General features: G+C 37.7%; 1 protein-coding gene and 1 long non-coding RNA gene across 4 annotated transcripts in view; one reads left to right on the top strand and one right to left on the bottom strand.

Annotated features, from left to right (window-relative positions):
* The window catches only part of LOC127414732 (SAP30-binding protein-like), a 145,352-nt gene that overhangs the window by 97,052 nt on the left and 23,065 nt on the right, over nt 1-25,235 (top strand). The window lies entirely within an intron of this gene.
* LOC127414744 (uncharacterized) lies at nt 484-13,471 on the bottom strand. Of its 3 annotated transcripts, XR_007892842.1 has the most exons (6): nt 13,304-13,471; nt 7,440-7,552; nt 4,602-4,812; nt 3,462-4,488; nt 2,872-3,040; nt 484-1,223 (listed from the first exon to the last, which is right to left on the bottom strand). It is a non-coding gene; the product is annotated as an uncharacterized LOC127414744 (long non-coding RNA). The 3 variants fall into 3 exon arrangements; XR_007892841.1 differs by lacking the exon at nt 13,304-13,471 and having other exon boundaries at nt 7,440-8,637; XR_007892843.1 differs by lacking the exons at nt 7,440-7,552; nt 13,304-13,471 and adding an exon at nt 5,304-5,768.

The raw sequence follows: 25,235 nt of genomic DNA on the forward strand, positions 1-25,235 counted from the left end.
TACAACTAATCCAATAAAAATGTTAGGAATTTTAAAGAGTGCACGTGAAAGAGATATACAGGACACTGAATAAAATTAGATGTAAGAGGGAGGATGAATTAAGAATCAAATTAGTCAGCAAGACTGGTAAGAAATATCATATAATACATTCCATACTACTCAATCCAGTGTTTGGAGGGAATATGCTTGGAAGATACAAATGAGATTTTTATAACACCTGTTATTCAAAGTAAAAGGGGATTGTTGGAGAAATCGTGGAGGAAAAAGGCTCATTACAGTTAACTTCTATCACTATAAAAAAAAATCCCGTAAAATGTACGGTAAAAAACTGGCAGCTGTGGTTGCCAGAAATCTACCGTAAAGAATACGGTCAAAATGTTCTTCTGTTTACGGTATACCTAAAAGTGAACTGTAAAATCTACGGTAAACTTGCAGTTTTGGTTGCCATAAATTTTTTAAAAAAAAAACCATTCAGAACTGGTATGAAAAGCAAATACACTTTTATTTAAATACCACAAACATAGTAAATACATACTTTGGACAACCATATTCTTCTCCTTAAAACAGCAGTAAAAGAATGTACTCCCTGTTCGCTTCAACTTGCAGAACAAACATTTTGAATAATTGCAATCTTTACCAGAAAGCCACACATTTCAATAACCTGAACAAGACAGCACACCATTCTATTAACAGAATGGATTAATCATGAACCAAATGCTTGGAAAGCATTAACATACAGATTTTTACAATCTCAGATGCACAAAACAAAACTTCCTGTAGGAAAACTTAAATGTATAAATTGAAAAGACATGAAAAGCATAACTATTAAAAAAAAAAAACAAACAAAAAACAAAGTGACATTTTATTTTAGGTACACACAATGTTTTGTTGGCTGCTCAAATCATTACTGGTATAGTACCATAAGTACAAAACAGTATAGCTTTCTAAGAGGACAGGACTCACATTTAAGTAGTTTTCTACATTCAAAGTTCAAGCATCTTTCAGTGTAAATCCAGATAACACAAAGTTGTAAAACATTCTCAGTGCCAACGTAATCTTCAAACATCTGTCAAAAAGGTTTTGTCCAACCTTAATCTGCTCTCCATTCATGATCAGCAAGGTCTGCTATGAGTGTAAGGACTCGGGGGTTCACTGGGAGCTGTTTTTTGTTTTTCCTCGGTTCAGCTTTGGTGCCCTTCTCTGGGTTTATGCTGAAGCAGCACCTTAAAAAGAGAATTGAATGACTGAATTTGTTGCTCACAAATATACACTGATTAAAGGGTTAGTTCACCAAAAAAATCTAAATTGTGTCATTTACTCACCCTCAGTTTGTTCCAAACCTGTATGAATTTCTTTTTTCTGTTGAACATGTGGGTAACCAAACAGTTACTGGTGCCCATTGACTTCCATAGTATGGGAAAAAAAATTACTATGGAAGTCAATAGGGACTAGAAACTGTCTGGTAACCCATATTTTTCAAAATATCTTTTGTGTTCAGCAGAAGAAACAGGTTTGGAACCTCTTGAGGGTGAGTAAATACCCAGCAACCATTTGGACATTTAATGAGTGTTGAAAAGATGTCCCTCTGACACGTCCCATCATGGTTGAAAAATAGTTCCAAAATGAAAGTTATGAAACATATCTGAATGCATTTTTAAGAAATGTTCAATGTTACAAATTTTTTATTGATTTATGCCGTCCTACCGCTACTATTTTTGGCCAGGGACACGACGTTGCCGTTGGACCAATGTTTGCTGGGTAATGACAGAATTTTCATTTTTGGGTGAACTATACCTTTAACCACAACAAAACTTTAGTGTACTATTTAAATAGTACCACTCTAAAGGAAGTCATTTATTAGTCAACTTTTATGCATTGTAACATTCTTTAAAATATATGATTTGTGATCTGCAGAAGTCAGTTTTTAGAATGTCATTATTTTCTCACCATCTAGTCAATGTTCCATTTTTGGGTGAAAATTTGAACAATTTCTGTAACACTTTACAACAAGTTAACATTAATTACTCACCCTCATGTTGTTCAAAACCCATAAGACTTTAGTTCATCTTCTGGACACAAAATGAAGAATTTAATGAAATCTGAGAACTTTCTCTCCCTCCATTGACAGCTACACAACGACCACTTTCAAGCCCCAGAAAGGTAGTAAAGACATAAAGTAATCATGTGACTCCAGTGGTTTAACTTCAATGTTATGAAGCAACATGAGTGCTTTGTTTGGGCAAAAAACAATTTACCACTTTATTTACAAAAATATTGATCTGCAACACTTGTTCATGAGAGCATCATGACGCGTGTGTTGTATGGATGCGAGAGCAGACATTGTGTGAACACTTTTGATAATATTTTTTTTAAATAAAGAAGTAAATTATGCTCTTTTGCACAAGCAAAGCAATCGCGATGCTTCATAAATTGAGGTTAATCCACTGGAGTCACATGGATTACTTTAATGATGTTTTTACTACCTTTCTGGACCTTGAAAGTGGTAGTTGCGTAGCTGTCAATGGAGATACAGAAAGCTCTCAGGTTTCATTAAAAATATCTCCATTTGTGTTCCAAACTTGAACGAAAGTCTTAAAGGGTTTGGAACAACATGAGGGAGTGTAATTAATGACAATTTACGGAATTTAACTAACCCTTTAACATGAACTAATGTTACTTTCAACATTAATGTACTGTGAACTAACATGAACAAACAATGAACGACTGTATTTTTCTTACAAAAACAAAGATTAAATACTGTTACAAATGTAATTCCCATTGTTAGTTAGTACATTACCTAATGTTAACAAATGAGACCTTACTGTAAAGTGTTACCACAAATTTAATGTAAAAAAATGGTTTAATGACTACCTTAGTAGAACTCCAGAGCAGAACCCAGTTCCAAAGGGTAATGAATGTTAAAACAGTAGTAACTGCCAAACATCATGCACAATGCAGAGATGAAATGTAGAAATGTGCGGAGTTGTAATCTTTTGGTCGATGCTCAGCATGAATAGTTTTGATGTGTAGCAGGAAGAGCCTACAGACAAAAACAAACAATAAAATGCCTTTGGTTTTAATATATTTTGAAGCTTTAATCTCAGTGTGCGGACATTCACAACCAGCCATTCTGACAATGTAATTGTGAATTAACTGTAACAGTAACTTCCCTATAGTTCACCCAAAAATGAAAATTCTGTCATCATTTACTCACCCTCATGTTGTTCCAAACCTGTATAAATTTCTTCCAGGAAAAAAATACTATGGGAGTCAATGGTGCCCCACAACTGTTTGGTTACAAACATTCTTCAAAATATCTTCCTTTGTGTTCAGCAGAACAAAGACATTTATACAGGTTTGGAACAAAATGAGGGTGAGTAAATGACAGAATTTTCATTTTTGGGTGAACTATCCCTTTAAATTTTTTAATATGCCACTAAATTTTATTAATTCAAACTTACCACAGACAATGATGCAGGGTGTTGCTGGTAACTTGTCTACCTCCACATCTTCGACAAGGCAAGACTCCGCCACATAATGAAACACCACTTCTTCCTTTTCATCAAAGTAGGCAAGCAGAAGAAGCACCACATCTTTCAAATCTTCACTGCATCCCTCAGTTTGATACCTCGTAACTTCTAGTTTTGCAGCAGCTTGCAGTACTTTTGTCTTTTCTGCACCAACTGTTTTAAGAAAGTTCAGGAGCCGCTGTCCTTTTTATCTAAGCTTTTAAGGAACATCTCCTTCAGATCAATTCCGGTTAGCTGCTTGAAGTGTACACACATACCAACCTCTTGAAATAGAAAAGGCCAGTTCTCACAAAGCTGTTGTATGCTTGCTCCGTTGTTTATATATTTGCGTTGAGAGTAGTATGTTGCTTTCAGAAGGTTGCCAACTTCTTCTGGGTCAACATTTGTTGTTTTAGACATGATCTTCATCCGTTCTTGTTTATCCAACTGGCTCTCTTTAGTCTCAGTGCGGCATAAATTTTAAAACCCAATTCACACAGCCATAAGTGTCTTGAACCGCTGCCCTTTTTTCAGCAGGAATCTCCTCTGTGTCAGATTCTTCTGTTCTGTTGCTTTTTCTGATTTTCGGCATGTTGGGTCTCTTCACATTTTCTATGCAATTCTGAATCTGCTTGACCAGCGAGTTATACCCTGAACCAATTATATCACCTTTGATAACATCCTGCAAGGATGCAGGGTATTTGGCCACAATCTTTTTGGCAATGGCTGTAGAGCTTTGTTTACTGGGACAGTCACATACCTTCATTTCAGACATGACAATTCTGACCATATCTCGTCGCAATCTTGGATTTGGTCTTTTCTAAACATTGAGTCAATACTTCTGGAAACTTCTGCCATGGAATTTTAAAACTGTCGGCCCAGTCTGAAACAACTCTGGAAGCCTTGCCACATGATGGGGATGATGAACATGAAGCACTGCTGATCTCTCTAGAACTTGACAAGCTATCAGCACTTTGTTCTAAAAAGACAAAGAGGTAAAAAAATGACATTTATTTGATCATTTATTAAACCAGATTATTTAAGAAAACTTATTTTTATACATTATGAAATCATAAGATGAAATGTACTTACTGATCTGGCTCCAGGCAGATACAAGTTTTCTGGCCTGAATGGGTCATAATACTGGCAGGAGATCTGATTCCTGAACATATTGAAAATCTTCAGGTGATGTTACTCCAAGTGAATTCAGTGTCTCCAAAACTGATTGCAGCACCGAGGATGAAAGATCTTTGTGTAACTCAGCAATTGCACTGGTTACATTGCTTTGCTGATTCATCCATGACTAAAACAGAGAAAAATCATCAATTTGGTGTCTCTAAAATTTATTAAAAGGTATAGTTGTCCCAAAAATGAAATTTCTGTCATCATTTACACACCATCAAGCTGTTAAAAACCTGTACGAGTTTCTTCTTTTGAGCATAAAAGATATTTTGAAGAATGTAACCAAACAGTTACTGGTGCCCATTGACTTCCACAGTATTTTTTTCATACTATGTTTGGTTACACACATTCTTCAAAATATCTTCTTTTATGTCAAATAGAAGAAAGAAACTCATACAGGTTTGTAACAGCTTGATGGTGTGTAAATAATGACAGAAATTTCATTTTTGGGTCAACTATACCTTCAATATGTGGGGTGTGTTCAGCTGTACAAACAACAAACAGTGAAATGTTATGATGCAAAAAATATCACATTTTGGTTTGTATTATTTTAGTTTTAGCATCGATTATCACTACAATCCATTGTTACAACAATGCAAGACTTGCACTGACCTAATGAGACACTACGCTGTGTTTCAGTGGAACTACCCAACATCCTTGCAACATGTACGACATCACTGGGTAAAAGTCAGGCAAGTCCTCAATGTTCAGACAGTGAACCCTTTCGCTGGTGTTTCTTAGGGAGTACAAATGATACTCAGGAAGAAAATCGGCTATGAACACCCTGGTCAGCAAATCAACACGCTCCTCTGTGATAAACATGAGCAAAAGTTCACCAAACTCCACTGTCTCATCATTTCTAATGACAAACAGTTGGCCCTTTTTGAATACAGTTCCTTTATACTGTATTTCCACAGAAACCCTTGTTTCTGTTTCACTGAAACTTAACTGACTGCATCTTTGACAGTTTCACTGTAAAGCTCAGAATAAAATGGAGAACAATCTTTCATTTGCAAAAATGGGGAACAAGACCCAGCTGTCAAATAGGCCTGAAACAATTGATGCCTTTCAGAAAGGGTGCAACACAAATTTTTTAAATTCTTCAAATGTCTGGCACATCTTTTGAAGTAACTATGTTTACTTTAAAATCTCATTGTCCATAATCTGATCAACGGACCAAATTTGAGTATCAGACATGGATGGTGTCGCAGGTAATGATGTTTTGGTTTTAGATTCACTTCTGGAAAAGCTGCTTTTCTAGACTCCAAGTATTCTTGGATAAGAACATCCAAATAAGCAACCTGTGACACTGAGATTCTCTGAGCACAAATCAGTTCAACAATGTCCTTTAGCTGTAGAGTTAATTGCCAAACCTCATCTGCAGGATCCAGCACTCTATCACCAAGTATAACAGGTAGAAGCCGTAAAAAATTCCAATTTTGAATGGCCTGACCTGCCAGCTTAGGGCCATGTGAACTGACCTCACAAGGTTTTGTGAAAGCATCAGAGCCATTATATTTGAACTGCCTGATTCGACAGTTAAGAATTGGGTAAGTAAACCACTTCTTCTTAACAAAGTGCTTGATGTAAAGAGCAACATCATAAGACAACACGCCTTCAAAAATATCGTGACCAAGGCAAGGTGGCAAGCCAGGTTGGCACACTTTAAAGTTCTTCAAAGAGTTGAAAACGAAATCAAACTTTATGCCTTGCACTGTTGCATTTTCAGTCTGTAACTGGTTAACAGCAGCACTGTAGCCCTCAACAGTGCGTAGTGGACCACATACATTTGGGTCAACACTCTGGAATTTCTCTTTAGTAATTAGACAGTACCTGCAAAATAGCTGGACTGACTACAATTTTCAGTGAATCCACCAATGCAGTGGGATCCCAAATTGTCTCCAGCAATGCAGTAAATAGTGCCTTTTATAACAGATTGATCTGACAAAGTAATTCCATTTTCCTCAAGGTCTTTCAGGTCTGCTACTAGCTCTGAGAAAACACTTTCATGGCCGAAGTCTTTAAAGTCTTTCTCTCTGCACAACATAACCAGCTGCATATGTTCTGTGTTTGACCTGAGATGAGCTGGCAAATTAACAAGAGAGAGGTATACAGCCAAAATTTTGTGTTTCTTTCGTGCAGAACCTAAAGGGTTAACCACCTCAAAAGCATCCTGATAGAGTAGTAGCTGGAGGCTTGGGTTGTCTTGAGAGAAATCTCTGCACTTCAGTATCTGGCCATCTGTGCAATCACAAAGTACTTCAGTAGAGTTTGTTTCAGGCAGGTGCATCGAAATGCAATTCCTCCCAACCTCTGAATTTAACAGACACGTCAATGTCTCTTTCACAAGTACATAGTATGCAAATTGCTCTGTCCGATTCTCATCTCTACCTAAAAGTATTCTTTTTGGTTCAACATATTTGAATACTTTTTTAAAGGTCTGACTCCTTGAGTACTCTGTTCGCATAGGTCCCTTATGACAAACAGAAAACGAGTCTGATTCCTTCACAGTAGTAAAGATTTGAGAAATAGTCTCCATGGGTAACGACAAACTCTGCAGAAGTGAATGTAGCTTACTATATGTCTGTCCCAATTCATGAATATTTTGCATCTCATCTACAATATTTTGTATTGTAGAAGCTGGGAGAAGAAACTGTCCTTGTAATTTCAGATAAAATAGGCTAACATTTCTCAAATACAAATTGTCAAAATTTTGAAACGAGCCCATTTCACTTTCTTCTGACTCACCTGTATTTGCATCCAGGTCAGCAGGACATTGCTCAGTTGAAACAGACGGTATCTCTGATGCAGAATGCCGATGTGAATCGCTAATGCTGTTTACTGAACAGTTCCTGTGCTTCCTAGACATATGAGAGGTAAAAGAGGACATGATTTGAAAAGCACTTTTGCACCCTCTCACTGGACAGTTAACTGCACGACCTTCCTTCATATTGTTCTTTAAGTGAGCAACAAGACTGGGCACATCCTGGCACTGATGACTACATAGTGAAATACTGCATGTCGAGGCCTAATCAGTGGTAGAGCTGTTATGGCGGGGATAGAAATGACTCTTAAATGCTACGTATTTGGAAAACGACTGTTTGCAGTCAACTGTGACACATTTGAAAATGGCGCGAGGTTCGTTGCGATGCAGTCTGCAGTGCAAAACATATTCCCTCAGACTTTGCACTGTTAAACTACAAAAACAGCAAGTGTACATTGTAATGCATATTCAAAACTTACTCATCCTGAACTCAACCAATAACCAATGCGAGATATCGTTTAAACATGAAGTCCGCCTCGCCATGGTTACAGCACGACATACTGCTAAACTGCGTTACAAACGTTTCAAATCAAAGAAATCAGAGCGAATTCGTTAATTTCCAATATGTAAGTTTATATTTTAAAAGGACAAAATGTTACCATCTAGACAGCCAAAAGGTCCACGTCGTTTACGATTTACAATGACATTAAAGATATGAAAATAAAATAAACGCTTTACAACACAAAAGCTGTATTCAAATAACTAAAACAATTATTGAACTTCAACTTTACAGATTTTTTTTATTTGTGCTTACCAGACAGATTTCATATGGGAAAAAAATGTAATTTCAGCAGCTCGCCGTGGTCTGTGCGTTGCTTCTTGCTTGCTGTCTGTTCCAGAAAAATCGTCAGTTCAAGGACAATTTGGGCAAAAGGCGCGAGCGCACCTGATGCAACGTCTTGAGCGCTGATTGGACAAGTCAAAAGGCAATAACTTTAAAACATAAAATGCTTGTTAAAAATACGGTTTCTTTATATTATGCAGCGGCGTGGCACATATTGGACAACTGAAAAGTCAATAAAAAATAAAGACTGAGCTTCAACACATAAAATTATGCTTTTCAACATTTTATTAATATGATGCAATACCATATGCAATACGATGCATATGGCCAATAAAATAAAGACTGGACTTTAAAACGTCACACATTGCATGCTATATCAATTTAATAATAATTCCATTACACTGCATTAGTTTTTATTTTATTAGTTTTATTTGATAATAACGAATCTATATATATATATATATATATATATATATATATAGGAGTAATTGAAATCATGTAATCTAATTAATGGGAGAGACCAGGGCAGGCGTAAAATGGTTTATTTTCATAGAGATACACACATATTCTTGTTGACCATATCATTGTGATTTATTGTTAAAAAACACAAGGGGAAAAACAGTTCTAACAGCATGCATCTGTAGTAAACACAGTGATTTACCGTTTAGTGTTTTTGTGTACTTTACTGTTGTTTTAAGGGTTTTTACGGTAAAATAATTCAGTTTTTAAAATAATGCAAAAGTTATCACATTTTCTTGTATTTACATTAACAGTATTTAACTGTTAATTAAACGGTTATTTCATGTTTTATAATTTACAGTTTTTTACCGTTGATACTTTACAGTCTTTCACTGTTAAAACTACGGACATTTTTTACAGTATGAGTGCTCTAAATTGACAATTATTGGAATGAAGTGATAAGACAGATTAATTTCATATTTAACTGCACAATAGAAACATCCAGAAAACCTAATTTTGGGTAAAATGCCATTGTCCTTAAGAAATAAAACTGAAAAAAAAATTCTTTAGGATAATCAGAATAGCAGCTTTGAAACAGCTTACAAAAAAATTGGCTTAAACCAGAACCCCACAGTTTCAAAGATGGGGAGAAACGATTACGGAAATATACCAAATGGAGAAAGTAACATTTACAATTATAATAAAAGTCTGGAATGTGAACATAAATGGGATTTGCTTACAAATATTATAAATTAATTTAGATATTGTTTCCTTCAGATTATTGATTTTTGAACAAAATTAGTTCAAATATTAGGTATGATGTCCTATCTCATTTAATATTTAAAAAAAAAGGTGATGCCTTAACTTTCCACTTTATTTGAAATAAAATATAACATGTAAATTAATGAATTACACATGTTATTTATAGAATATGTTGTGAATGTTTGTTTGATATGGTTATTCAAAATAACATTTTTATTTCTCTTTCTTGATGTACAATTTGCACCTAGTCTTTAGTAAAAAAATTTTTTTGCAAAAATAAAAAGCATAAAAAAGGCTACTATTGATTAATTAAAAATTGAGCACTTGGAATATTGTATACAAAAAATTAGTATGCAATAATAAGACGTATTTGTTCTTTTTATAAAAGACGTCTTTTGTGTACTGCTTATATTGCTTATTGCTTATATTATTAAAACTTCAGGTAAAATACTGTATGTTCATCTTGAGTCCATGAAAGAAAGAAGGGGTTTGGGTGGCATTCACCTCTTTCCATAGCAATCTTGAGCTTTTAATATTTTAAAAACGATTATTTTTTTACAGGAATCATATTAATCCATCTTACTGGCTGTTTTATAGATAGCTTACACTGTAAACCCATATATGTTAGCAGAACTCAAAAAAATTTGAGGTAATCAGTTGCATCAAATATTTTAAGTTATAAATTACAAGTTTAAGTAAGCAGAACTGTCAGATTTTGATTTTGTACTACTCATGCGTGTTGATTTTTTCTTAACTTGAAATACTGATTAAGCTAGCTGCATTTTATTAGTACTTTACTCTTTGGCTGAACTTAAAATCACCATGTAGGCTCAGCTTAAATATGTCAAGTAGAGAATACCTAGCAAGCTAGTACTAGCCAGGACAAGCTAGTGCAGTGTGTTAGCATGCTGAATGCATGCTAATTGAATAAACCATGCTTTGATCAGCATAGCAATTGCTCAACAAGTATATAAATATACTTTAAAACAACCTAATATTGTACCTGTCCTCAAGCTAATCTCAAGTTCCACTATTCATTATAATGGTAACCCCCAAAATATTTTAACATGACAGAAACTCTTCTAAACAACACAACAAAACATTAAACACTAACAAGTATCTCCATTTAAATTAATCTTGCACAAAGACACACTATATAACACTTCATTTTAACATTTACTCTCCCTGTTGAGTGCCATGTAAAGCATGCTGGGAAATAAAAATCCCCTTCCCAGTTTCAGTTCAATTTAAATTCCTGTAAATTTAAAGAGACAAGTTCATTCAACTCAAAATATTAAACAATTCAGGTTACAACAATTCAGACTCAAAATAAAGAGAAAGTTCTAAATACTCATCAAGGTTAATTTATTTGAACTAAATTGTATAATTTAATTTGTTTAAAATGTTCTGCTACGGAGCAGGTTAGCCATGTAGTGTAAGTTGCTATAGCGATGAACACCGTTAAAAGCCGACCAACTTTCATGATACCTAAAACTTGGGGTTGAGGCAAACTAAACTAAAACTTACCTGGCTAGCCACCGAAACCGGCTTTATGGTATGGGCCCCTGGCCGGAGGGTGCCGAAAATATTTAGTTTATACATAGGGTTACGTCCTACCTAAATTTAATGGTGCAATGCTCAGATATTTAGTAGTGCGTAAATTGTGACTTAGTGCCCATTTACACAACAACTAGGCTAAGTTGTAACGTACGTATAGCTGGTGCAACCGGCCCCTGGTGATTTTCATGTTGCTCCCGAGTGATGCTGACTCGCTGAACATACACTTGACTATCCGAGGAAGCCTTTTTTGTTTCTTTTTGTGATGGTTCCGCCTAGCGGCTGGAGTTTGTTTTGTGGAATAACACTCCTTCGGGACAGTTGTAGATGAATCTGCTCGTTCTTTGTACTTGTGCTTCCCATTGGATGGAATTTGTTTTGTGGAATATTTTTTTGCAGGACATTGGAAGGATTGGGTCATCTGCTGCACTTATAAAACAGCCGGCTCACTGAACATTCATTTGACTACCCGAGGAAACTGAACGGTTTCTTATTTATATTTTCTCATTTATTTTATTTTTTTATTTTTTTGTGTGTGTGTTGGATCCACTAAAGGCTGGATCTTGTTTTGGGGAGGAACACACCTTCGGGAGAGTATGTGGATGAATCTATACGTTCTTTGTGTTTATTCTGCCTATTGGCTGGAGTTTGTTTTATAGATTTTCTTCTGTTATGTAATTCTGTTTCACAAAATTTGTATAGAAGCACTGGACTTGAGCAATCGATGGCAAAGTTGTCGCGGGGGCTCTCGTAGGCGTACATGGACTTTTTGAGTTTAGAGGGATGAAAGCCAGTTGGTGCTGTTGTGAGCGGGGTTAATGCGCACGTTTTTCTTTTTTCTGTTTGTTTGGTTCGGGGGGTAGTTCGGGGTTTGATTGTTGCACTAATGTTGGAAAGTGGTCTTTAGAATTTTGTTTTTGACACACAATCTATTTTTTCTAATATGTCAAAATGTCAAATGTTCATATTAATAATATAATAATTTTAATAATAATTAATAATTGTATTTATTTATCACACATTATACATTTTGCACATATACAGTGAAATTCTTTTTTTCACATATCCCAGCTAAGCTGGGGTCAGAGTGCATATGAGTGGATTGTCTCTCTCCACGTGGAATGTGAATGGGTTGGGGCACCCCATAAAAAGTTATTTCTCTTCTTAAACGTAAGAAATATTATATAATGTTTCTTCAAGAAATGCATCTTTCCCTTCAAGAAGCTGAAAAATTTGGGAAGATATGGGGTGGACATGTTTTCTTTAGTGCTGGCTCAAGTAAGAGCAGGGAAGTCATTACATTGATAAGTAAACATCTACAATTCAAATGTCTCAAACAGAGTAAAGATAAATTAGGAAGAGTCATTATTGTTTTAGCAGAAATTCAGGGGCAAAGGTTGATTCTGGCTAATATTTACGCACCTAATGTTGATGATCAGGGCTTTTTTATAGATCTTGAAGGGATGTCACTAGCCGCTGGCACCCCTCATGATATAATACTGGGAGGAGACTTTAATCTTTTGATGGACTCAGTCCTTGATCATAGTGAAGCAAAAGTGTGCAAGCCCCCTAGAGCAGTGGTTCTCAACTGGTATTGCTTCGGGACCCAGATTTTACACTGGACATCAAGTGGCGACCCACCATAGTAAAAAAACATAACCTGTATTTAATGTATCCTGGGTAGCATTTTCTTTTATCTTGCATAGTTCTGTTCATGGTTTTCAAGTATAAATGTATTTATCAAGTGACATTATTTTTTTTGTTGATGTCAACAACAAAAAGAAGTTCTCTTCCCCTTTTAAAAGTTGATGAGCATATTTATTTATATAAGTCCAATATATTTATTATCCAGTTTATTTCCTAATATCAAACATCATTCTAACAGAACATATATTACAAAGGAGGAAAACTTTATTCATAATTTGTCCACAAGTCTTGGAGGTCCAGATTTTAAAGCCCTTTATGTATTTGGCCTTATATTTACAGTGCAATGACATACAAGTATTGTCACAGATCCACCGGGCTCTCCCTCTCTTTCTCCCTCACTGCTGACACAGCGCTCACTCTCTCCTAAGTTTTGATCACACACACCTGCACATCATTAGTGGATAATCAAGGACGGCATTTATACCCAGCTTTCACACACCCTTTGTCTGTTCTGGTTGATGATTTTTTCAGAGACTATGGGCCTTCCTAGTATTGACAAACGTACCTGTTGATACTTACCTGATGTTATATTCTGTTGATATTTCCTTCTTGTTTTGATCCTCGTCTGGGTTTGTGTTTTGGTTCCTCCTCTGGTTATCCTCCAGCATTGTTACTCTCCTGTTTCTTCAAAGTTACCTGCAAGTATCAAAAGACTGTTGTGTGTTATCTGTACATCGTGTTATTTCCCTGTCTGGAAATTACTTACCTGCTATTTGTGACACTGCTCAAACTGGTTTTACTCGCCTGTTGTTTACATCACGGTTTCGTTCACCTGTTCAATAAAACCCCGCTGTTGAATCTATATCTGCCTCTGAGTTTCTCTGTGACAGGCATAAGACCATGATGGCCCCTCATTATCATGGCTAGGTCAATCTAGCTAGTCTTTATAATAATAATAAATTATAGTGTTTATGAAAAATATTATAGATTCTACCTAAGAGTATTTAATATGAAACTATAACAGTTGTCAAAATATCACATTTACTGTTACTACTGTAAAATCGTGAAACATTTTTGTATGGGTAATGATATAATCTTAAAAACAACAACTTTATTTTGGCGCATAGCACAGTGTTGCTATGTTCCACCTCACTGCGGTGTATAATGTCAGCGCTGCCTGTTTGAAAGGTTTGACTTCCTCTATACTGATTTAAACTAGAGAAATTCTCACTAGACTTCAAATGGACGTTGATGCGCGGGAAGCGCGCACGCCAGAGATACAGTAGATCAGAGAGCAGATCATTGGCGCGAGTTGTTCCATTACCCTCGCGCAAGTCTATTGCGTGTTTAAAGCGCTGAAATTTCACTTAGGCGGCCGCCGAAAATTTTTCAATGGCATGTTTTTCCCTGCTATCCGCGACCCAGTCCGAATAGATCTGCGACCCACTTCTGGGTCCTGACCCACCAGTTGAGAAACACTGCCTTAGAGCAATATTGACGCTTCACAGGATGTGTAAAAAATCTTGGTCTTTGGCTAAAAAAAAAATCCAGCTATTTGGAGACTTTTGAACCCATCTGGTAGGGACTATACATTTTTTTGTTTCATCAGTCCATAAGATCTATTCTAGAATAGATTTTTATTTATTTATTTATTTTTTAAATATCCAAGTCTCAATTCATCCGTTGTTGATTGCTCAATTGGAAACATTTTAGTCTCGGATCACGCCCTGGTGAGTTTAGAGATGTTGCCACATACAGAGAAAAAGAAATTATATAGTTGCCGCTTTAATGTATCCCTTTTGCAAAATCTTTAATTCCAACAAATGTTAAAGGCTGAATTGTGTATATTGAGACCGACAGTATCCTCTCTGAGTGTGGCTTGGGAGGCACTTAAGGCAGTTCTTAGGGGTCGGATCCCACAGTATGCCTCATTCATCAAAAAGTCCAAAGCACGTGGAGTTGGAAGGGAATATTAAAAGTGCCAAGGCAGATTTGAAGTGCAGAATGTCGTCTGATGGCCTCAGAGAATTGACCCGATTGAAATACAGATATAATACTATTTTGTCACGAAAGGTGGAGTTTTGGCTATTCAGGGCAAGATAGTCATACTTTGAGTCGGGGGACAAAGCAGGGAAGATTTTGGATAAATAGATAAAGCAGAGAGAGTCTTTTTCTACCATTCCCTCAGTGAAATCTGCTGGTGGTGAAATTTTTACCTCAGCCATTGATATTAATAATGCTTTTAAAGAATCCTATCTTGATCTTTATAGTTCCACATCTTCATCTACTGATGAAGATATTAGAATCTTTGTGGAACCATTAGAACTTCCTAAACTGACAACTGAGAATCAATTCTCTTAATTCTGAGATAACCTTGGAGGAGCTTGGCGAGGTAATTAAGGCCTTGCCTACAGACAAAGCTCCGGGGCCAGATGTTTTTGCTGCTGAATTTTTTAGATCGTATGCTACAGAATTGGCTCCACTTTTGCTAGAAGTTTATACAGAATCATTACAGAATGGAAAGCTTCCGCCAAAAATGACAAGCCCGGATCAGTCTGATACTTAAAAAGTACAAAGATCCAAGCGAGTGTAAGAGTTACCGTCCAATTTCCCTGATCCAGCTAGACGTTAAAATATTGACAAAAGGTCTGGCTAACCGATTGAGTAAAGTTATGACATCTCTTATACATATAGATCAGGTGGGGTTTATTCGGGGCCACAGCTCTTCTGATAACATTAGGCGTTTCATCAATATCATGTGGACAGTGGTGAATGATCAGACTCCGGTCGCTGCCATCTCACTTGACGCCAAAAAGGCGTTGAGATTATTTTTTTACGATTTTGGAAATATACTTTTATGGATGGATTAATTTACTTTATAGACACCCAGTAGCAGCGGTACAAAGAAATTGATTAATTTCAGATTATTTTAATCTGGGTAGGGGCACCCGGCAGGGTTGCCCTCTTTCCCCATTATTGTTATATCTTGCCCTGGAACCATTAGCAGTCGCGATTAAGAAGGGAAGATGATTTTCCAGGGGTGGTGGCGGGAGGTGGGGCACATAAGCTTTTGCTTTACGCTGATGATATTTTATTATTCATCTCCGACCCCACTAGATCTATGCCTTGCCTCCACAGAATTATTAATTCCTTTTCTAAATTGTCAGGATACAGAGTCAGTTGGTGTAAATCCGAAGCTTTGGCTCTGACAGCATACTGCCCAGTAACGGCTTTTCAGCCGGGTGCCTTTCAGTGGCCCAAACAGGGCATTAAGTATTTGGGCATTTTTTTCCCAGCAAATTTGTCTGATTTAGTTGGTTAATTTTGACCCCTTGATAAAAAGGTTTCAAGCAATGTGGGCAGGTGGGCTTCATTACATTTATCTATGATTGGGAAGGTTAATGTTATTAAAATGAATTGTATTCCAAAATTTTACTACCTGTTACAATCTCTTCCTGTAGATGTCCCCCTCTCTTATTTCAAGCAATTTGATAGCATAAGGAAGTCCTTCATTTGAAATGGTAAGCGTCCCAGATTACATTTCAATAAGTTACATAGGCCGTTTGACAAAGATGGGCTAGGCCTACTCAGGATTTTGTTTTATTATTATGCATTCAGTCTCAGACATTTGGCTCATTGGTCTCTACCACCTGAGAGAGCCCCTCCCTGGTTTTGTATTGAACAGGAAGTTCTGGCCCCTGCAAACCTTTCTATCAAACTAACCAGAGAAGTTAGATTACACCCCGTTGTCTCGCATTTGCACTCGGTGTGGACAAAAGTTTCCAGAGTGTTTAATTCAGACATTTATTTAAATGTTGCCTTGACCATATGGCTGAACGGCCAATTTTGTTAATCACAAAAAAAAAAAAAAAAAAAAATCCTGGTGTGATCAGAGGAACGTACATTCTATAAAGTGTTTCTGCTCTCCTGATCTGGAAATTCTCATACTTCTGTGTCGACCATTCTGGCTACCAAGGGAATTTACAGCGGTCATTATCACAGCTGTGTACATCCCCCACAATCCGACACAAACCGGGCACTCAAGGAATGGTTTAGGAGTATAAGTGCACAGGAAATAATGCACCCTGAGGCCATGTTCATTGTGACCGGGGACTTTAACAAAGCCAACTTCAAGTCAATCATACCGAAATACTTCCAACACATCAGTTGCAACACATGAGAGGACCGGGTTTTGGACCACTGCTACTCTCCCTTCTGGGATGGCTACAGATCCCTCCCCCGCCCACCATTTGGCAAATCGGACCACTCTTCCGTTCTCCTGCCCGCTTACAGGCAGAAACTGAAACAGGAAGCACCCGCCCTCAGAACGATCCAGTGCTGGAAAGACCAATCAGATTCTATGCTACAGGACTGTTTTGATGATGACGACATCAAGGTCTACACTGATACCGTAATGTATTTCATCAGGAAGTGCATAGATGATGTAGTGCCAACCAAAACAATACGGATCTATCCTAACCAGAAATCGTGGATTAATATCGGTGTTCGTGCGGCACTAAATGCGCAGACCTCCAATTTTAATTCCGGGAATGCGGAGGAGCATAAACAAGCCAGATATGCCCTCCGCAAAACTATCAGAGCAGCCAAACGGCAGTATAGGAACAAGATTGAAGGACAGTTCAACACCGACTCTAGAAGCATATGGTAGGCAATTAATATCACAGACTTCAAAGGGAATAAAAACTCCACCGTGAACACCGCTGCCTCTCTCCCAGATGGAGCTCTTCAATCATTTTTATGCTCGTTTTGAGGGAAGTAACACCGCCTCGTGGAGACAGCTCTCTTGGCCGAAGCCACAGAGGTTAGTTCACTCTCCATCTCTGTAGCGGACGTAAACCGATCCTTCCAACGGATGAATATCCGTAAAGCCGCAGGTCCAGACGGCATTCCGGGCCGCATCATCAGAGCGTGTGCGAACCAACTGGCTGGTGTTTTTATGGACATTTTCAACCTTTCCCTCTCCTTGTCTGTGGTCCCCACATGCTTTAAAACGTCCACCATTGTGCCTGTACCAAACCAACTTAAAATCATTTGCTTAAATGACTGGCATCCTGTTGCTCTGACCCCCATCATCAGCAAATGCTTTGAGAGGCTAATCAGAGATTACATCTGCTCTGTGCTGCCTGCCTCACTGGACTCACTGCAGTGTATTTTTATTGTATACAGTCTTATTTTGTGTATACTGTATATTGTATATTATTAGGTGTATATTGTGTTGTGTAACAAGATGTGTAAACTGTGTTATGTGTAAATCAGATGTTTATTGTAATTGTCAAACTGCTATGTTGCTTAGAACTGCACCCAAGACTTTCACCAACTGTTGCACTTGTGTATACTGTATGGTTGAGTGACAGTAAAGGGATTTGATTTGATTTGATTTGATGTGAGGTGTCTATTTCTCAAACTAGAGACTCTGATGTACTTATCCTCTTGTTTAGTTGTACATCTGGCCTTCCACATCTCTTTCTGTCCTTGTTAGAGCCAGTTGTCCTTTGTCTTTGAAGACTGTAGTGTACACCTTTGTATGAAATCTTCAGTTATTTGGCAATTTTGTGGTGGTGGGGCCGTGGTTAAGTGCCGGTTTGTGAATGGAGAGCGAAATCAGGATAGGAGAGTGGTAAGGATCATCACCCTGCAATAATTTTCTCTAACAGCTGTTTGTCATTACAGTGAGAGTGGAGACAGGCTTTTAAGAGTGAACCAGATGTCAGTGAGGCAGAGAGAGCTGCATGGAGTTGTGTTGTCCACTGAAAAGTGGGATATAGACTGTGAAACTGTGGAAATAAAGCCCTTTGAGTTGTATCTTGCCGTCTCCTGCTTCCTCCCTTGTCATGAAAACTAAGAACTTTATTACAATATATACTTAGGGAGTTCCACTCTCCCACAGGATCGTTGCCCTGCCAACCACAGACAAAGACACACAAAATGTATTTTTGTGCATTCCACAATTCCTCATAGATTGTATACTTTTCATCCTTCCCCAAATATTTACTGCGTCATTTCTAATTGGGTTCGCCTCTAGCAGTCCTGAGGCGACTGACTATTTTCATTTGGAAAAGACTGCACCTGGCCCTAACAAAATTTACAATTTACACAGTCTCACCTGAATACAGAAAGGGAGGCTCAGCCCCTCCTCTGTCACCTACCATTCCACCACAATATATACAGGTATGTACTATATCCACATTTTTCCTGAGCAACCACTGGGCGGCGCCATGATGATTCTAACTGCCTGTTTTCTGTTTCTAGTCTCGAGACGCAATGTAAAACTAACCAAAATGATCGATCCAGATGGAGAACGACAACCATTTAAGTGTTATTTGGAGTAAAAATCAATTTTACACTCAACTTGTGCAGTTGTTGGCTGTAATAACAACTCAGTGTAGTTAATGATATCCCCTCGGATCATCACTTCATGTCATCTACTCAGGTGAGGCACTGGCAAAAAAACAAAAACAGTCATCTCGATTCTGTGAAGTATCTGCGCAATGGATTCACTTGTTTTTTGACAACAAATTTAATACTTAAAATATTGATGCAGGTGAAAACACTGGAGACCAGAAATTGAAAACAGGCAAACCGTAGAACACTTCTGCGTTCAGGAAAAAGGTGGATACTGTGAATATGGCTTCTCCTGAAGGCCACCCAAATTCTTCCAGTCCTGGTACTGTCTACTTAAAATTTGTATTATTTATTTAATGTTTACTATTTTTACTTAGTAATTTCACATTTCACAATCATCACACCCCCTTTCCCTGGAAATCCCCTTCTAGGCTCTTCCATCCTCTTTACTGCAAGCTTGACACAGTTCCTCTTTCTCAAAATGTTTGGCCCAGTTCCATTTTTCTCTAATTGTTATGTTGTTGGCAAGTCAATCTACCTGTTTCAGTGGTTTGCAGTTGCACAGTGATTTGGTTGGAACGTCACGGATGCTCCTACATGCCGAATGTAAGTTAATTGGTGAGGCCTTTCTTAGTGTAGCACTTTTAGCTGTAGTTGCCCAGAGACTACACCTGGTTTGGATCCACTCACCTGACCCAAAAGAACAGCCACAGACAGGAAGCGCAAGTAAAAAGACATGTTATTAAATAGGTCTAAATAAATACCTTAAGTCATACAATTCATCATAGATAAGGGCTGCTGAGAAGTTACTTGGGTGTCAGGAATATGCTGTGTCAGTCAGGCTCAGAGCCAAAGTTGCAATAATCCACAAAATGTTATTGCGAGCACGCAACTAAAGACAACAACACCAATACATGATCAAGATGGAGTCTGACCTTGTGAGCAGTCACTGCCCTTATACACCCTTTCAGAAGGCTTAGATGAACTCTGTACACACAAATTTAGTTTGAACCCATGAGGTACTGTGATGTGAGGCTTGGGTGCACTTTCAGAGTGCGACCATGGGAACAGATAGGGCATAACCTAAACAATCCCGTCTCCCATAGAATAAGCTGACTGTCAAGGCCTCACTGCTGACACTTACAGCATCTCAACCATATCACTCGCACCTTTTTAACGATTTTCACTAATTATCCCAAGAATATATTTTATGCTTTTGACCATTCATTTATAATAACTTGAACTTTAAAATGCCATGAAACTAAATTTGACCTAACAGTAAACATACAATGCATGGCAGCCCCTCAGCACACTAGAACAGTAGTTGGAAAAAAACATTGCTGAAACTTTGCTTGGTGTAGAACAATCTGGAATAATGTTAAACATTGTAATAGTCCCCTCTTTGTAACCTGAACTTGTTCAGAACGTTAAATCTTTGTGACACATGCGCTAAAAACAATCTAGACACCACGTTATGAATGAAACCTGAAGTTCTTATTAACTTGACGCTGTGTCTAAAAATGTGCCAGTCCTGCGTGAGACACTGAAGAAACAGCAAGACATGGTGCAGCAGTCAAGGACGTTCGTCCAGTGCATTTACAGTGAAAACAGTGGAAAAACAGAGCAGACACACACAAAAACACGTTTGGTGTGAATGGACCCTAGCTATTCTGTTCATGCATATCTGTGAGTGAGAGCGCTTGGGCGAAACATGTTCGGAAGGCCTGTATGTTTTTCATAAATTACAAACCCGAACCCAAAGTCCTAATTGAAAAACTGACCAGAACCCGCCGGACCTCTAACATGAACTGCTCTGAAACTGCTGACAACAGCGTATTCACGTGTGTGCCCAGATCACTATGTTACTCAAGCGGTTTTTGCTGAGCTTTCCTACTGGGGCGGTGGCCCCCCAACGTCCGGGGCCCCACGCAACTGCGTGGTTTACGTAGTAGTTAAAACTGCTACTGTAAATTTGCGCTGATTTATTTGAGCAGATTTTTGGAATAACAGTTTGATACAAAGACAAGTTTATTGTTATTATTTGATTTGTTCATCTGTATAGATTGGTTTACCAATTCTCAGCTTACATATACTGTAATCAAATTAATTGACCTTACTTAGATTTTTCAAGATTTGCATGCTTTTTCTAAGTTAATGTACTTAGATGAGCATGCATTCATCTTTTGATATTTTACCCATACCTTAAGCCTAATAATAATAATCAAAAACTTATAAAATTCAGACAATGCACTGCTTTAAATATAAACAACAAAATGGCATCACTGTGACGTCATCGTGTGCAACAAACAAATGAATAAGTAAATCGTTTAGCTAAGTTTTTAATGGTAGCAAACTTGGGTGCTTCTCTTTTGCCATGTGGCTCCGTTTTTTGGACCACCCTATAAGTGGTGTGCCAGAGGAATGGGACAAGAATTTTTTTCAGTCAAAAGAAAAATTCAAATATATCTTCTAAAAAAATTGTGGCCTGCGTGTGTGTGGCTGTGAGTGGTAAGAACTATCGTTCCCGCCACCCAAGCCCCATTCTTCCTCCTTCCCCTGTGTGTGAATACCTGTTTAAATACCTATTACCCAGCCCATACTGCCCCCCAGTGATGACAGCCCAAAATACACATATTATACACACATCTATAAAGTGGCTCCGACAATGATTTCCGCCAAAAATACCTTAGTATTTGGGCGTAATAATATATGGTTACCATGGCGAATTATTTGTAAAGGTATTTATATTTTCTGATTTAATTTAGCTTGCTGATATGGGCCTATTGTGCTTACTCAAGACTAATGCATACAAATGTTAATAACTCGCCAGTCTTAAAGCATCAGCTATAAATGTGAACATTTGTGGTATACATGTAAATGTAAAATGCTATGTTATATAGTTATGCTCAGGTGCTGGGTTATGACCCTTCCAGACCCACAAGCCTGCTTCACAGCTTCGGTGGCGCTGCTCTGCTGACGACAAATGTAAGAGGTCCTCTGCGGACCAGTGAGCCCATGGGCCCAGAGGTACCTTAAAGTGCCCCTGTTGTTCACAGAGACCTTGCTTCATCTGGAGATTGCCTGCTCACAAATTTAGGTGGAAGGCTTCTCTCTTGTTCGTGCAGATAGAACTGCTACATTGGGGAAAAGTCAAGGCGGCGGCATTTGCGTGTTTGTAAATGACAGCTGGTGCAGCCAATTCACAGTGAAAATTTCAGGATGTAATCCTGATATTGAATAACTGTGTGGTTTATGTCCCTCCATCGGGCAATGCAGCAAAGCTGCGGGCCATATAAGTGACTGTATCCAACTCTAGCTGCAGCGCACACCAGGAGCCCCTGTTTTTATTCTAGGAGATTTCAATCACTGCAAATTATAACTGGTACTTTCTGGTTATGAACAGTATGTAAAATGCTATACCAGAGATAAAAAGGTACTTGATAAATGCTATGGGAACATAAAAGAGGCATATACTGCTAGATCAAGGCCTCCTCTTACCAGATTCTGACCTCTACACTGTTTATTTAATTCCTACATATAAGACACTTCTGAAGAGATGTATACCTGAGATTAAGTGTGTGGTCCAAGGACAGTGTAGAATCTCTGAAGGGATCTTTTCTCTGCACCGACTGGGAAGTTTTCCATTGCAAAGACATTGATGAAGCAACTGGGGTAATAACGGATTATATTAAATACTGAATGGACAACGTGGTCTTTAAAAAAAGATATGATTATTTACCCCAACAATAAACCCTACATAACAAAGGAGATAAAGGACGGTATTAACAAGAAGAAATTTGCTTTTAGGAATCATGATCGCTTAGCATTCAAATCTGTTCAGAAAGAATTTAATCAGTTACTTAGAGCTGCTAGGAAAAGACAAAAGGATATCCTAGAGAATAATTTTTATAGGTCAAACACAAAATGGGTCTGGGACTCAATGAAATCTATAATATGCATTCAGTGAAGAGAATATTATAACTACATATTGTGATCTGCAAAAGGCAAATGATTTAAATAATTTATATTTAAGATTTGATCATTGTGGTTTTACTTTAGAGAGCAGCAGTAAGGAAATGGACTCTATCCTGGACATGGATAAGGGTGATAATGAGTTGTTGGTTGAACCAAATTATGGTAAGTACCTTTTTAAATATATCTGCTCTAAGAAATCTTCATGTGCTGATGGAATTTCATCTTTTATTTTAAAAAGCTGTGCAGATGAATTGACCTCGGCATGGTGCCCCATTTTTCAACAATTTTAAGACACCTAAACTGTTCCTAACCTTTGGAAAAAGGCTGTTATTATACCAATCCCAAAGAAAGCAAGCCAAAACAATGACTTTAGACCTGTTGCACTAACGTCAATTGTAATGAAATTTTTTGAAAAGTGTGTGGTGTCTATGTTAAAGGCAGATTTTTTTCTTCTTTTTTTATTTTCTTTTTTATCCCCTTTTCTCCCAATTTGGAATGCCCAATTCCAACTACTTAGTAGGTCCTCGTGGTGGAGCAGTTACTCACCTCAGTGCAGGTGGCAGAGAACAAGTCTCAGTTGCCTCTGCTTCTGAGACAGTCAGTCCACACATCTTATCACATGGCTCGTTGTGCATGACACCACGGAGACTCCCAGCATGTGGAGGCTCATGCTACTCTCCGCGATCAACACGCAACTTACCACGTGCCCCACTGAGAGCGAGAACCACTCATCATGACCATGAGGAGGTTACCCCATGTGTTTGCTTAGGAGACTTGGCTGGAGTCACTCAGCACACCCTGGATTTGAACTTGCGACTCCAGAGGTGGTAGTCAGCGTCAATACTCGCTGAGCTACCCAGGCCCCCTAGTAAATTAGATTCTTTACAGTTTGCTTATAGACAAGGAAGGGGCACTGAGGATGCCATTAATAGCATTATGCACTTGATTTTAAAACACCTGGAGGATCCTAGAGCTCATGCTCAGATACTTTTTATCTATTTTTAGCTCTGCTTTTAATACACTTCAACCTCATTTGTTGACTAAAAAACTGGAGAGTAAACCCATCAATTATCAAATGGTATTCTTCTTTTTTTTTTTAACAAATAGAACGCAATGTGTGAAAGTAAATGACAGTCTTTCACAACAAAAAATTATCAGTATGGGTGTTCCACAAGGCTGTGCTATTTCACCAGTCCCTTTTACACAAATGAGTTCTCCATCAGGCACTCACAGAATTGTATATTTAAATACTCAGATGACACTGCTATTTTGAATTTACTTCACGTGCAAGACAATATTAGCACTATCTACCAGTATGAAATAAGGATGAAATAAGGATGTTAATTAACTGGTGTGATAAGAATTATTTAATAATAAATGAAAAGAAAACAGAGATTGTCTTTGATCCTAAGGGCATGGGTAACCATTGTCAAGTGATTATACATGGCCAGCAAATTACACAAACGCAGTCCTATAAGTATTGGGGTATCTATATAGATAGTTCACTCACTTGGAATACACACATTAAATGGGTTTGTGCCCGTCTGCATCAGAGACTGTACTTTTTACGTAGACTGTGTTTTTATGGAGTTGATAAGAAATTTTTGTTTTATCAGACAGTTTTAGATAGTATTGTCAGGTACAGAATAACTGTATGGTTTGGGAATCTTACTGTGAAGCTAAAATCTAAGTTAACATATTTAGTACAGACAGCAATGAAAATTATGTGATGGAAAGATTATCACAACCTCCACTCTCTGTATGAGCAGTGAGCCAGGTGAAGAAAATTCTGAGTGATCCATCCCACTTTTTGTATTCACAATTGCTTCCTTCTGGGAGAAGATACAGAGTTGCACATTGTAAATTAAATAGGTTTAAGAACTCATTTGTGCCTGTATCAGTGTAAATTTTTAATAGCATTTCACATTGATTGAATGTCTTTTTATTGTGTGTTTGTGTTGTACTGTGTGTAATTTTTAACATTCAGTGAAATGCAGCAACATGGAGTCCACACCAAATTTCTCCTTGGGGACAATAAAGTATACTTTAGCTTTGACATAAATCATTATAGATGATACCACTAATCACAACTGGAAATTACCAACAGTAAGTTTTGCATCACAATGTGCATATTTATCCCTGATGGAGCATGATAATAAGTGTAAATATTTGT

Source organism: Myxocyprinus asiaticus, chromosome 24 (genome assembly GCF_019703515.2).
Source record: "Myxocyprinus asiaticus isolate MX2 ecotype Aquarium Trade chromosome 24, UBuf_Myxa_2, whole genome shotgun sequence".
Classification (NCBI taxonomy): Eukaryota; Metazoa; Chordata; class Actinopteri; order Cypriniformes; family Catostomidae; genus Myxocyprinus; species Myxocyprinus asiaticus.